Genomic DNA, 14,772 nt, shown 5'->3' with positions numbered 1-14,772 from the left:
GAATTCTTCTACCCTAATTTTCTAACTTTCAATGTTTGATGTGAGCATAGGTGAGCACAAAAGACCACCAACAACAACACGCACACACACACCACACAAAAGGGCGTATACCTGCATGTGTGTGTTAGAATGGTGAGGAAGGACCTGAGAGTTTTCTAGGAGTAAATGGAATGGTGTGAGTTCTGTATTTTGCTTTACTACAGGCCACGTTTGCTCATTGTCTAGATCATTTTAGAAATGGAAAGTTGCAAGACAAATGAATTCAATGTTGGTAAAAAGGTTTTCTCAAATTTTTGGAAGCCATCTTTCTTCCTAGAAAATTCTTCCTCCATTTCATTCTCTGTTGTCACTTCATGCTAGAATAGGCAGTGGCTCCTAAAAGGGGATTCCCTTTATGAAAGGCCTTTCATTCTCCCAATTTCATATACAAACTATTTCACTATCTTTAAAAATGTTATCATGATATCCTCAAAGTATTGTCATTTTAAAAATACTGCAGAGGTACAAAAACAAACTGCAGCCACAAGAGCTAACTCTCTCTCTCTCTCTTTCTCACTCTTATTGTTCTCTTTGGCAAAGGATTGTGAAGAGCTGAATAAATGGACAAGGCCATTTGACAGACTGTAACCCACACCAGCCCCATTGTGCAATGCCTTGATCATAAGTCCTTTTCAACTAAATGGAGGTATATTTTCTTTTAAATTGTCGACTTTGACCCTGAAGCTTAGCAAAGAACACTTGTGCAACATTTTCTGGATCAATTTATCATCCTCTCAGTGCAGACATGCATTTTCTCATCCTTAAAGGGAAACCAAACCCATCTACATAATCTTCCATTCTGTTTTGTTTCTGGCCAGTCCTTCGTACTGTAGATCCTGAAATATTAACGAAGGAAAGTGAGCGCCATGTGCTGTGTTCTCGCACCCAGCTCTGGGGGGATCATGGGTAAGGCCATGTGGTGGGAGGATGGGACGTGTTCTCTTTTTTGCACAACGGTACTGCTCAAAGTAAGGTTCCTGGATTCTGCCTAGGAATCTCCCAAGGTATTTGTTTAAATCCAGAGTCCTAGACTGGACTGCACAGAATAAAATTCCTGGAGGATGGGACTTTGTAATTTGCATTTTAAATGGACTACATGGTGCTCAAGGTTTCTGTTTCCTTACCAAGGTACCAAATTTGATACCTTGACTCTTCGGTGAACACTAGTAACAGTTAAACTTAAGTAGTTACAGAATTCCTATACTAGTTAAACTTTATTAGCGTAAGAAAAATACCTCTCACTTGGACAGCAACATTTTTTAGCTTTCAATGGTTTCCCATACAGGATGCTCTGAGGTGGGCAGGGAGATATGTTCACCTGCATTTTGCAGATGGAAATGAGGCCTTTGAAGCTTAATGATTCCTGCAAACTCTGACCGGAGCCAGGAGGCAGGATGGCTGAAGGTCTTGTCCTGATTCACCTCATGTTGGGTGTTCTAAGATTCAAGGAACAAGAGGAGGCTTTATTAACGTGTCCCTTAAAGACAGAGCTGAGCTGAAACCACTGCCTTCCGAACCACTCACATGCTGGTGAATGTGCTGTGCATTCACTCCAAAAAGATGAAAGCAAGGATAAAGCCCTGGGCAGGGGGCAGAAATGAGCATCTTCAAAACAAAGAAATCTCATTCCTCTCTGTTCATCCCCTTCAATTTTCTGATCTTTTTCCTCCACTCCCTCTTTCTTGTAAAGACTCAAACTCTGAAATAATTATATGAAATTAAGTCGGTAAAAACCAGGCTTGTTTCCTTAAGATTGATGTTTTAACATTTTGGGCAGTTTTCTCAGGACTCTGGGTGACTATTATTTCTGAGCTTGGCTGCGGGAACCTCTCTCTTCCCCAGGCAGGGGAAAGTCTCCCCTCCCCCAAGTGTGTTTCTTTAATTCAGGACATCTCCCTTCACAACACAGCCTAACTGTAACCAGAGGTTCAAAAAAAGTATTTTTATTTCTTAACTATTCAGGAATTTTCTTTGCTTCTGGTCACAACTGCTCACTGTCCTAAAAAAACCAAAGAAGAGGTATTATGCCAGCTTGTAAAATCTCTCTGAGATGGAAGGCAAATAGGATGTTTCTCTTGGCCATGTACAGGCTAGGACTTGGAGGGGTCAGGAAGGTGAGAGAAACACTTTCCAGCTTCACCTGTCTCTTCTTATCTGAATATCAAGATAAGCAGGCTGGTTGGTTGTGAGGAAGTGGGCATCTTTTCGTGTAAATCATGTTGCAATTTAAAAACAGTAAAAATGAAGATGTGACCTTGTCTGTCACTTTCCCACTGTGCACAGTAAAATGAATATCCATTGAAAGATGACTAGGATTCTTTGCACTAGAAAGTGGCCTGAGTCTCCAGTGCTGAAGCCAGGCTGAATTTCGCGTGTTCCTGCAGCAGCCCCGGAGGAGAACGAGCAGGGTCGGGTTCAAGAGGCACTTGCCTGCCTTGACACATCGTTCCTAATTATGCCTTTGTACACCTCTTTCCTTCAGCTTCACAGGGCTTGTAAAAGGTGCCGCAAACTTCTGCCTTCCTGTGCCTCCCTGCCCCTAGGTAGAAATCCTTCTCTTGCAGGAAGTGCAAAGCAAAGTTCAAAGCTTTCTTGGTCAAAAGAAAGTGTGCCTGAACCACTATCACATGATTGGGTAACAGCTAGACCAACATATGCCAAGTCCCTGTGTCACTGCTCAGTGCTAGCCCCCGGCGCTCCTCACCTTTCTACAGGATATTTATCATTTTCTTGTTACATTGAGAACATCATTTAGAGTCAAAGCCATTGACAACTTTGGGCTGTCTGGGGATGGAGAGTTCTAGAGAGTGTGTGATGGAATGTCCCCACCAAACAAGAGGCTAAAGGATCACTCTTAAGGAAAGAGGACAAAGAAGGGAAACAAGGGTGCACAGACCCTGGGGGCAGGCCCTGCTCAGCAGCAGGCTCTGCTGAATTTCTGTATGACTGCCAGGCTTGTTTCCTCACTATAAAACAAGCCCAATTCGACCTATGTTAAAAGAGGTTAAAAGCGGTCATAAATCTTTCTGGGCATTGAAGATCCATGGAAAAACCTAGCCTGATGTCTTTTACATCTGTTTTGGGTTCTCAGCCTTAGCTGCCTCCACTGCCTTTTCGGCTGCAACCACTCTTCCCAGCCTCATTCAACCAGCTGAGTGGCAGGTAGAGAGTGTCCCCATCAGAGCACTGGGGATGAGGGGTGAGCGTCCGGGCAGCAGGCAGGTCCCCAAGCCTGGCCTGCTGACACTGTAAGCCTATCCCCTGGACTGATGGAGGGGAGGCTGCCGGATTGACAGTGTAAACGGGTAGCACACACAGCCTGCAGGGGAGGCTGGCGGTGGGTGGGAGAGCGCTGGCTGAGGTGGGTCACACGGAGATTGAATTTCAGCTGAATTAGATCAGAGCTGTGGGAAAGAGCTCCTCCTTCACACACAGCCAGTCTCTTAGGAAGATGTGGGAGGGTGGCCGGGGAGACGGAGGCAGGCAGCTGCGATGAAATCCCTAAGTCAGCTCACAGCAGCTAACAGCTAACTTAATTACTGTCTACCTCTCCCCAGCGTGCTGGCCAGACTTCGCAGACTCGGGGGTTTTAGACTGAAAGGCTCTGCGCTGTCAAAGAAAGATGGGGCGCTCAGCATTCAAAACACACCCTCATTCGGGAGTGAGGCTGCGTGTGTCTTTAAAGCAGGAGAAGCCCGATTATGAAATGAAAACATGGGAAAGGCTTGGAAACCTTGGGAGGCACAGCTGCCGAAGAGGAACTCCTGAAGGGATTTGGTGGCTTTTTCTGGTACCTTTAGGGTTTGATGTTTTATAACATTTCATTAGCATGCAACATGAGCTCTCACTGCTGCTGGGCAAGGCCCCTCTCTTCCTCTCTCTGCTTGATAACCTGCCACCATTCCAGTGACCTGCAATACCAGCTTTTTTTGGAAAAAAAAAAGAGGGATGGAAAATTGGGGGGAAGTTTTAGAATTAAAATGGGGACACTTGCAGTCCTATTAAAAAGGGCAAGAAGTCAGCTGCTTTGAAATCCACCCCCTCAGCAGGGGTGGGGAAGTCCTTCCAGGAGACAGTGGGAACACATTTGTTCCCTAAGCTGGCACCATAGTGCCTTTCTCCAGGGCAGCCAGGGCCTGGCATTCTGTCCACGCCATTTGAATTGGGAGCCTTCAAATGATCTTTTTTTATTTTCCCATCACTCAACAAGAGGCTAGCGGCAAAAATTCCTCCAGCAGCTTTCCCTGGACCAGAGAGCTGCCCAGGCTGCCCAGGGCTCCCCAGTCTTCTGGTTTGCACACCAGTTTTGAGCTAGCTGCTGATGATGAGAAAATAACCCCAGACCACTGCCCACCAAAGACCCTGTGTTTATTCTGGCAGCGGGCTTTCTGCATAACACTCCTTTTCTTGGACTGCAGAGCTTCTAGAGTTTTGTAGTAATTCGGGGCCTGACGAAGCCTGCCAGGATGTCCCCAGGAGGATGAATGATCACTGCTCTGTAAAAGACAGCGACACCCAGAACAGAGACAGTACGCTGTGTGGGCTCTGACTCAGTGTTTGAATCCTGAGGCACTCCTTTGTTGGATGCTCATGACTCACAGAAAGAGACAATTAGCATCTCAGCTGTGGTTTTGGACTCCTCTACCTGAGGAGGATACCCAAAAGGGAGCCTGGGAAGACTGCAGGGAGTCGTAGTCATCTGAAATGAATGGAAAGTCTGTAGGTAGAAATGTCATGTATTTCCCTCAGTCCCAGGAAAAGAGGTTTTCCAGAGTTCAAGATTCCCCCCCATCCCTGTCCTGCCCCCATCCCGATTGTAGAAGTACTGCTTTATGTTAAAGATTTTCTAAAGCTAGTTTTAGGGCCCATTGGCTTCCCTCAATCACAGGCTCTGCAAAGTACAGTGCACAGTCTGCTCTGCACCACAATAGAGCCTGGCTGTTGACTCACACAACTAAGGCAAACAATAACCAACCAGCAAGGACAAACAAGGGCAGGCAGGGCATGTCCATGCCTGTGCCCACAGAGGCCTGCTTGACAGCGTTACCCTGGGGCTGGGGTATGGCTTGCCCTGGGATGGCTCCATTCAGTTACCACCCTGCCCTAGAATTTGTAGTTTCAAGGCAGTGCATGGGAAGGCATTACTAATGAAGAGGGAAAATATAAATGAGAACCTTAAAGAGCTTATGGTCTGGTTCAGACTTGATAAACCTATTGAATAAAGATGTTAGATAAATACAGAGTGAAATTAGGATCCATGGAATAACCTGGTTTGTGTTGGTATAAATCCTCTTCTGCTAGGATAGGTAAGGAAGTTTCTTAGGGGAGAGGCACTGGTGTTCATGCATCTTGAAAAATAATAAAGATGCCAGATCCCCATAGTTCTTTCTGGAGCTGATGTTCAGTTGCAAGTTGTGGTGTGTTTTGGCCTTTAGAAAATCCAACTTTGATGACTAAGCTGATTCCCCAAAGCAGAGAAATTAGGAGCAGTAATAATTACTTACCTTTAAAAGTAGACACTATTGATACAGGATCCACATGAACAAGGTTTTATGTACTTTATCTCAAGTAATCTTAAGACAATGGGGTGAGATAAGTACTAATTTCTCCTGTTTTTCAGATAAGGAATTTAAGACTTAGAGAGTTGAAGCACTTGGTTGAGTTACATCTTTCCTTGTGGGCAGAGAGAGCCAGAGTTGGAGGCCAGATTCATGGCCTGTCTCAAAGGTCATGCTCTTCCATTCCCCTGTCAGTGCAGGAGGATTTGATGTTTTGCCAGAAAGTCAAAACCCCAAAGTATCTTAAATATGACTTGATTTTCAAAGGTAGGAAAAAAAGGAATGTATTTTTGATGAGTGTCTATTATGCCCAGATACAATGCCAGAGGCCACAAATATTTCATTTTGTCTAAAGTTAAATTTCATAAAGAGCTCTATCCTTAGGCCAGACATGATGGTGCATGCCTGCAGTCCCAGAGGGAGGATCATGGTCCAGCCCAGGTGAAAACTTAGTGAGACCCCTATCTCAATCAATAAGCTGGGCACGGTGGCATGCACCTGCCATCCCAGCTATGTGGGGAGCATAAATAGGAGGGTTGTGGTCTAACCACACCCTCTCTGGTCAAAAATTCGAGACTGTATCCCAAAAATAACTAAAGTGGGCTGGGGGAGTGCCTACCCAGCAAGCATGAGGCCCTGAGTTCACATCCCAGTACCACCACCGCCAAAACAGAAAAAAGTTCAATTCTTGCAAAGTATTTTCAATTAGTTATACAGATACAAATTGTCTTCCACCAGAAAATTACAAAGCAGTCAAAGCAGGCCAGAGGACAGATTTAGCTCACTGCCTTATCTTCTTTGATCAGTAGAATATCTATGCTAGGGCAATAAATAATTACTAGACGAATGAGCAAGTAAAAGAATGAAGAACCTATGTTGAAGGCAGTGATTCTTACTCCGCAGAATGGAAGCAGAGCACCCTGACACCGGACGTGGAGATGTGGTTATAGCTCATCACGCACCCAAAGTGAGTTCATATGCAGAGGACAAAGAAAGACAAGACAGAAAAGTAAGAAGCAGGTGCAGATCTCATTGTTGAAACTTGAAAAACTAGACTTTGTTTTTCTGATGTCTAATCATTCCTATTCAGATGGGGGAGATTAAAAGCTCTTAGAGACTGAAACTTCTCTGATGAGGAACACAACTCCGACCCTGCTCAGAGATCTCAGTGAATGTGAGTGCTCTAGAGGTTTTTTCCCTCCATTTTGACACTCTGATCTACAAGTTATTCAAATATACTGTCTCCTCCTTTCCTCTCTTAGTGTTGTGTGTTTGGTAATTGTTGGTGTGCCTGGACATTTAGTATCAGGAAGCTGGTTTTTCTTTTCTTGGTTGGGAATGCAAATAGTTAATCAAAATGCCATGCTTTTTGGTGAACCACAGATTGAAAGAGTGAACATTTTGAGAACAGCAATCATGGACTTGAATTGCAGCTTATGAAAAGTCATTTCTGTTTAGAGTATCCTAAAGTGCATGCTACCAAGGGGAACTGTGGATGTTCCAGGCTTGAAAATGCCTTTCAAACTACTGAGAATGAGTCTTCTTGAGAAGCAGGGGTATTAAAGACAGGGCTTGCATACTTGGTTATCTTAAGACTCCTTGCAGGGGTCTGGCATAGTTGGGGTTCATGGCCAGTGAAGTCATATAAAAAGCTCGCTGCTCCCTAGTTTTTGCTCAATCTCTGCCCTATGTCTTCAGGTGAATAGCAGAGTGCTGTAGAGTCATAAGGAGGCAATATTCATCAGACTCAGATTTCTGAACTGCCTGCAATCTCACTGCCCCACCCCATATGTGACAATTAAATATCCCAGCTGGATTGGACCTTCCTTCCTTCCTTCCTTCCTTCCTTCCTTCCTTCCTTCCTTCCTTCCTTCCTTCCTTCCTTCCTTCTTCCCTCCCTCCCTCCCTTCCCTCATTAATTCATTCATCCACTTAACAGATGTTGATGGGGCCTTACCTATGTCCTCATGACAATTCCTATCTGGTGGAATGGAACACAAACGTAAGCAGAGTCAATTGATAGAACTCTGCACAGCCATTAGGAGAGTGAAGCGGAGAAACACCCAACCCTTGGCAGTCAGGCACAAGGAGATTTTCCTAGAGGAAGTGATCATCAAGTGAGGATTGCAGAATATGAAAAAGTTAGCTGGGAAGAAGAAAATGGTAAGGCTCTCCAAGCTGAGAGAACATCGCATATAAATCATGGGGTAGGGGAGAATGTATGTAGGGGAGGCAGGGAGGCAGGCAAGGGGAATTGTGGCAGATGCAGAAAGTGGAAGTCATCCTGCATGGACCCCAGGGTGTGTGTGAAGCCAGGATGAGAGATAAGTCAGATATGAACAACAATTGCTAGCATTTATTGAACACCTGCCATTTTCCAGTTTTGACTTAGTTGAACATTACAATAGCCCTGTGAGATGGGTATTAATATAATATAACCCTTGTTTTGCAAATTCACAGGGATATAGAATATCTTGCCCTAGAGCACATAAAGAGTGAAGAAGTCAGGATTCAATCCACATAGTTGGACTCCCAAGTCTGTGCTGTTAATGGCTACTGCAACGGCTCTGATGGCCTCAGGTTTGCCTTGCCAATTGACAAAGTAGACTCTTCCCTACCTACTTGTCTGGGTTAGAGTAGTAGAAGTTACCATGAGTATGGAGATAGTTTTCTCATTGCCCAGTCCCTCTTTCTGTAGGGAGTGAAATGGCGCCCAATGTTTCACTATCAGAGTGCCTGTGCTGAGAGGAGGGACCACAGTGGTTTCATTCACCGTTGTTTATTTACTACCAGGCTCAGTACCTGAGTACATAGTAAGTACTCACTAAATATTTTTGGAATAAATAATATATGAATTCATTCATTTTTACCAATTAATCTTATTATAAGGATGTACATTCATACTTCTTCAGGGCTGTGCTTATTTTTTCTTTTGATACATAAATTAACCTAAAAATATATTCTACTATACATTCTACTAGGTCACATACATGTATTTGGAAATCTGTAAAATCTTTAACCCCAAGCCAAAATTTACACATTAACTTCTTTCCAATTTACTGGCCAATGGATTGAAAGGTGTGTGTATTCCTCTTGCATTGTATGCAAATTGCTTTCTCTAATCTGTGTATTCTCCAGTTCACAGTTGTTCTATCTTCCTACTCTCTCAGTTAGAATAAAGCAAAAGGAGGGTCCTAAGTGTCTATGATTTTCATAATATCTACACTATTTCTTAAGCAGCCAACCAAAAGTTGACTGTGTTGGTCTTTGGAGTTCCCCCCAAATTGGGTAGAAAATATAATGAGGCCACACTGAGGTTCAAGGATGCAATTTACTCAGTGGTATTAGTATGCTGATGACTTCCTATTTATTTCAGTATCATAAACAAAGTTGTTCTTTCCTTTGCAAGAAGAAAAGAGCATGGTGGAAATAAAGAAGTGTGTTTTCAGTTTGGTCAGCAAGGCAGGCAAGGCCTTGTGGATTCTGTCCATCAACACTGATAAGCTGTGACATCAGGAGCTGGGGAAGATCTCCAGCTGTTACGCCTACGCTGGATCCCAGTGTGCCTGATCCCTTTCAAGAAGCCAAGGTAAGATAATCTCCTAATCAGAGTTTCATAAATTATTTTGGTATCCATATTTTCTGAACTTTGAGAGACCTTTGTTTTTCTGGGGTTTTTTTCCATGTAGGTCAAAGGGTACATATTTTGAACATCTCAGTTGGCATAGATCCATAAAAGCCTTCATACAAGAGTCAAAATTTTAAGGAAACCAATCAGAACACAAGATATGCAATAATTGTTCTATGAAATCAAGATGTTGTGTCTTAAATATAGTGATGGTGTCAACAGTATTTGATGCATTTTATTCAGTTATGAAGAATATTGATTATAATGAACAAGTTTTGTTTGCTTTACTGTTCACAAATATATAAATGACTGTCAAAAGATTTATGTTTGCTCATTTGGCTTCCCTAAGCCTTCTGAAACCGGGAGAGTTATCATTATTTTACTTTTACAGATGAGGAGGCTGAATTTCAGGAAAGATACCAGGTCAAGGGATTTGCCAGGGGCCCCCCATGAAGAATAAAGGAACAAGAACTTGAAACCAGTTCAGAATGTAAAATGCAGCTTCCTTCAATTCACACAATGGATAAATCAAGGAAACTTATCGTTGAGTATCCACCATGGGGTAATTTTACATACACGATTTCATTTATAAACTGCAAGGTAGGGAACTATTAGCAGAGACAAAGAAATTAAGATTCAAAGGTGACCAATAACTTATTAGATAATTAGTAAATGGCTGGGTGCCTTTAGTGAGAAGTGAAATGACACTGGGCAGAGAAGTAGTTTGAACTATCAGGTCACTGAAATTTCTTGAGAGTGTAACCTAGGCAGAATATGTCACAAAAGAAGCTTATTTGTAAAAGGAGAGTTCAGGCTTTTTGTTTCTTCTTTCTTTTTCTGAGGAATATTTTTCCTTTTCAGAAAATCCAAATTAGGAACTGTATCTTTGCCTGACCACCTGCAAACAGACTTTAGAACAATGCAAACCACCCTTAGCAGGATATTGGTTCTGATGGAGCTAATGTTGACTAAGCAGAATGATGGCTGTTTTTAACTGGAGGAATTCCAGATCTTTCCTCAGGGCTGTGTCTCTAGGGAAATGAGCTCTGTCCTCAAAAATCCACAGAAAACCTGAGTAAGAATGAAGATTTATGGTGGGAGGCCCTGGGCGGAAACAGGCTATCTGGAAGGCTATCTAGAAGCTCGTCTTTGTGTTATTGGAGAAACTCTCTTGACAGGATATAGTCTGGTTATCACAGAATCTTCTCAAGTTTCATTCCCATTCTGCTTTCAAATGCCCCAAATATAAAGAGATGCATTTCATTAAGACAGTCTTTTAAGAGGCAGTTTATGCCAGCTGTTGCAGTCTGTCTTAAACACCTACCTTTTCACCCTACTGTGGAGTTTACATGTGATAAGGTTGTAAAAAAGGGAACCTTAGAAATCTCAGCAAAGGAAAAACACAGAAGTTGGGTAGCCTCTGGGGACTGAAGTAAGAGAAAGAGCCCAGGAAGTTTTAAGTTCCAGCCTACCCGTCCTCAGAGAGGAAACAGGGGATCCTTCTTGCCTGCCTGACCCCAAACACGGGGGACTGTAAATAGTTCACTACTCACATACGGGAGGGATTCTTTGCCTGTTAGTTTGACATTTTCTTGTCAAGAGAGCCGGTGGCAAAATTGAAGTGAAAGATGCGGTTAGGAAGGGGAGAACCAGATCTTGCAGGTTTTGGCTCACCCACAGACTCTTCTCTGGCCCTGTCCAGAAAAGGACTCTCAACTCCTGATTTCACAATGTGCATAAGAGCTGGGATAACCTCCCAGATCGCCAAGTGCAATTTGCTGGCACCTCACCTGTGAGCTCTCTCTCACTTTTGGGTCTACAAGTTCAGAGTCAGAGGTTCTTTGCTGAGAAAATTCTGGAAAACTTTCATGGGGCTGGGGGGAAGGTTAGTGTTAAGTGCTAAGTGGGGGAATCAGAGGGTTGGTTCCAGAGTTCTGGATGGTACTGGGGCAACCTGACTTAGTGATCAAGTGAGGGTGGAAAGGAACCTCCTTTGTTGGGCATGGCATCCCAGCCTGCTTGCTCATACAGAAGGGTGGCCGTGTTGGAAGTCAGGCTGGTGGGTTTCAGGAAGCTGCCAGCACCGGGTTTCTATTAGTCCAGACAGCGGCACCAGTAGGTTCACAAGGCGACATGGAAACAATTAAGCTTTCTGCTACTGGTTCTTACCCGGGGGTGAGGCTCTTTTCCTTCTTACCCATGGGACTTAAAGTCGCATCGTTTCCTTATGGCTCGATTTCTTGCAGATTTCCCAATGCCTCACGACTAATCTGAGATCATTCACTATACCACACAAATTGCAACAATTGTCCTAACACAATCCCTGTTCCAGGCCCCTTGTGTGTCTAGGAGGAAGACTGAATCTCTCTGAAAAGTGAGGATTCCTTCCTGTTTAAATAGTCAGATTACCCAAAATCAGATGTATAAGTATTGGGGATCATAAAAGATTTATACACCCATACTTGGAAGCTTACTAAGTTATTTTCTTTCTTCCTTTTTTTCTTTTTTTAACAAGGGCAGGTTAGAACAATTATCTCTGTTTTCAGTGATGAGAGACAATACACGAATGAATGACTGCAAAATGGAGCAGAAAAATAAAAAGATTTTAAAAAAAACACTATGGTTTTTCCAAGGAAGAAAAAAACTTCTATATAGAGAAGTCAGATCAGAGGAAGTACCATTTGAGCTAAACTTTGACAAATAGGTGGAATTTGGACACAGAGAAGTTGTTGGAAAGAAGAAAAGGACATAATAGGGGGGAACCAGAGCTACACAAACGTGGTCTCTCCTTACAGCTTGCTGGGCCTCAGTACTGCTGATGTCATGGGAAGGAAAATCGTCTGTAGGACACACTTCCTGCCTCTGAGAGGCTTTCATTTCACTTATCCAAAGGTAAGAAATACAAATGCTCCTCAACTTATGATGGAGCAACTTACCAATAAACCCATGGTAAGCTGAAAATATCATCAGCTGAGAATGTATTTAAGCCAGTTATTCTAGCTTCTTGGGAGGCTAAGATTGGGAGGGTGGTGGTTGGAGGCCAGCCTGGGCATAAAGAAGTTTATGAGCTGGGCTTGGTGGCAATGCCTGTCATTCCAGCTATGGTGTAAGATAGGATTATGGTCCAGGCTGGCCTGGGCAAAAAGTGAGACTGATCTCCAAAATAACCAGAGCAAAAGGAACTGAGGATGTGGCTTAAGTGGTAGAGCATCTGCCTTGCAAGCATGACTTCAAACCTTAGTCCCATTAAATACACACACACAGACACACAACACATTAAACCTCACAAACATCCAAGCTGGCCTTGACTCCCTTAAATGTGCTCAAAACACTTACATTAGCTTAATTTCAGGCATGATCATCTAACATAAAGCCTTTTGTTATAATAAAGTGTTGAATATCTCATGTCATTTATTGAAAACCTGTATCAAAAAAACCCCACTGGCAGCTCAGTGCACTGTAGGTGTAGGCCTGGTTATTTCCTTTTATGATCACATGGTTGACTGGGAACAGTGGCTCAGCATCACCAGAGAACATGGTACCACACATCCCTTGCTGGAAAAAGATCAAAATTCAAAATCTGAAATACAGTTTTTACTGAATGTGTGTATCACTTTCATTCTGTTGTAAAGTTTAAAAAAAAAAAAGTAGTAAGTTGAACCATGATAAGCTGGGACTGAGGATAATTTAAGACACAGTATGGTTAAATTTACTGCAACCCCAGTCACATTTAATTGTGTTATGTAAGTGATAAATGCTATTTCATATAAAGAGTCGTCAAATTTGATGATGTAGCTGGGCCAGACTTGAAGAGGGGAAGTCTTAGTTAGATGCTTAGAACTGACAGAAGGGCATTAATAGGAAGGAGACCATTAACTGAGAATCAGCACGCATCAGAACCTGGAGGACTTCTTCACATCCATATCCCTTGGTGTGAGGTGTGAAGAGTGCATTTCTGGCAAGTTCCCTGGTGCTCTGGGGCACTTACACTTCGGCCTGGGCACTCACACTTTGAGAACTATTACTGTGGACAGATAAGCGAGCCCAGAGGCCAGCATTGACATGGAAGGCATACAGGGAAGTCACACTGCAGAAATTCTCCAGGGAGGTATTAAAAACCACTTCGCTGTTAACTTTCTTGGCTTTCCTTTCTGTTGAACAGAACCATAAGCATTTTTCCCCTATTTCTAAATGGCTTCTTGGTTTAGAAAGAATGATTGTAAAAGAAGAGAATAATGGTTTTATACCTCTAGGAAGATACTGTCGGGAAGTGTAGGTAGGAGGATCACAATCCAAGTCCAGCCTGTGCAAAAGCAGAAGACTCTATCTAAAAAATAACTAAAGCAAAAAGGACAGGGGGGAGTGGCTCAAGAGGTAGAACACCTGCCTAGCAAGTGGAAGGCCCTTAATTCAAACCCCAACACCACCAAAAAAGTCTCCCCAAACAAAAAAACCTACTATGGTTAAAGCTGGATACAATTTCAAACGAGAGATTCCATCATTCCCTTCTGCAACAAGCACATTTCTTAAAAAGCTTTGTCTTTTCAGGGAAGTGTGGCTTGTTCTGGGACTGGTGTAATGGAGATTTATGTCCTGGATGGTCACTGTCACAGCTTATGCTTGCAAATAGAAACACTGACCAAAGGTTCATTGTAAAATGGTGTACTTTTTGATTGCTTGAAAACTCACATTGTCTCAAATGTTATACAAGCCGCAGTTATAATCCTTTTGCATATTGAAGTTTGAAAGTGTTTTTTAAATGTCTTTATGAAATAGGACCATTTCATAATCTTCTTTCTACTGCATGGGGACTTTGACAGTTTGATTGAGGTGGGAGTGTTTCTCCATATGACAGCCCCTTTTACATATGTTTAAAGATTAAATTATTGTATTCAGTATTCAAAAAATGTGCTGTGCAGTTTCCAAAATTTCCTTTAATCTTTGGACTATTGAAGATAAGAGTTGTGTAGTATGCAAATGATAGTAATTAGACAACATCATAACACACACAGTTAATAGCATGATTCATATTTATGAAGTACTAATTTCATATGAACACCAAAAATATACACTGATTATACTGCTTAAATTTTGAATTGAGCAAATAAACAAAATAGCTAGGAAGAGAATTTATTTTATAACAATGAAGTGTGTTATTTTTTCTTATGATTTAACACATGGGAGGTTACTAAGGTATATTACTTTTAAGGTGTTTCTTTATGTAGAAATAAAGTGCTTTCATGTAATCTTGGGGGCTCATTTATTCCTAAAAGCTTAGAAAGAGAATTTTGCAACACAGATATGGGGTGTAGTAGAAAATGCCATATGTTGAGGGACATAAGACTTTGACTGGCTCGCTTAATTGTGGGTGTCTGCTTAGAAACCCAGAGTGGCAATGATAGGGCAGGACCAGAATCCTGGGTTTGCTAGAATCTTTGACTCCTTGACTGGAATGCTCTCCACACTCTGTTAGGAAACCAGAGAAATATTGTTTATAAATTCACTAACATTTATTACCTGCTGGCATTTATTAACCCTTCTTCCACA

This window comes from Castor canadensis, chromosome 3 (assembly GCF_047511655.1).
Source record: "Castor canadensis chromosome 3, mCasCan1.hap1v2, whole genome shotgun sequence".
NCBI lineage: Eukaryota > Metazoa > Chordata > Mammalia > Rodentia > Castoridae > Castor > Castor canadensis.
The sequence above is the reverse complement of the archived record's forward strand: the minus strand, read 5'-3'. Positions refer to the sequence as shown.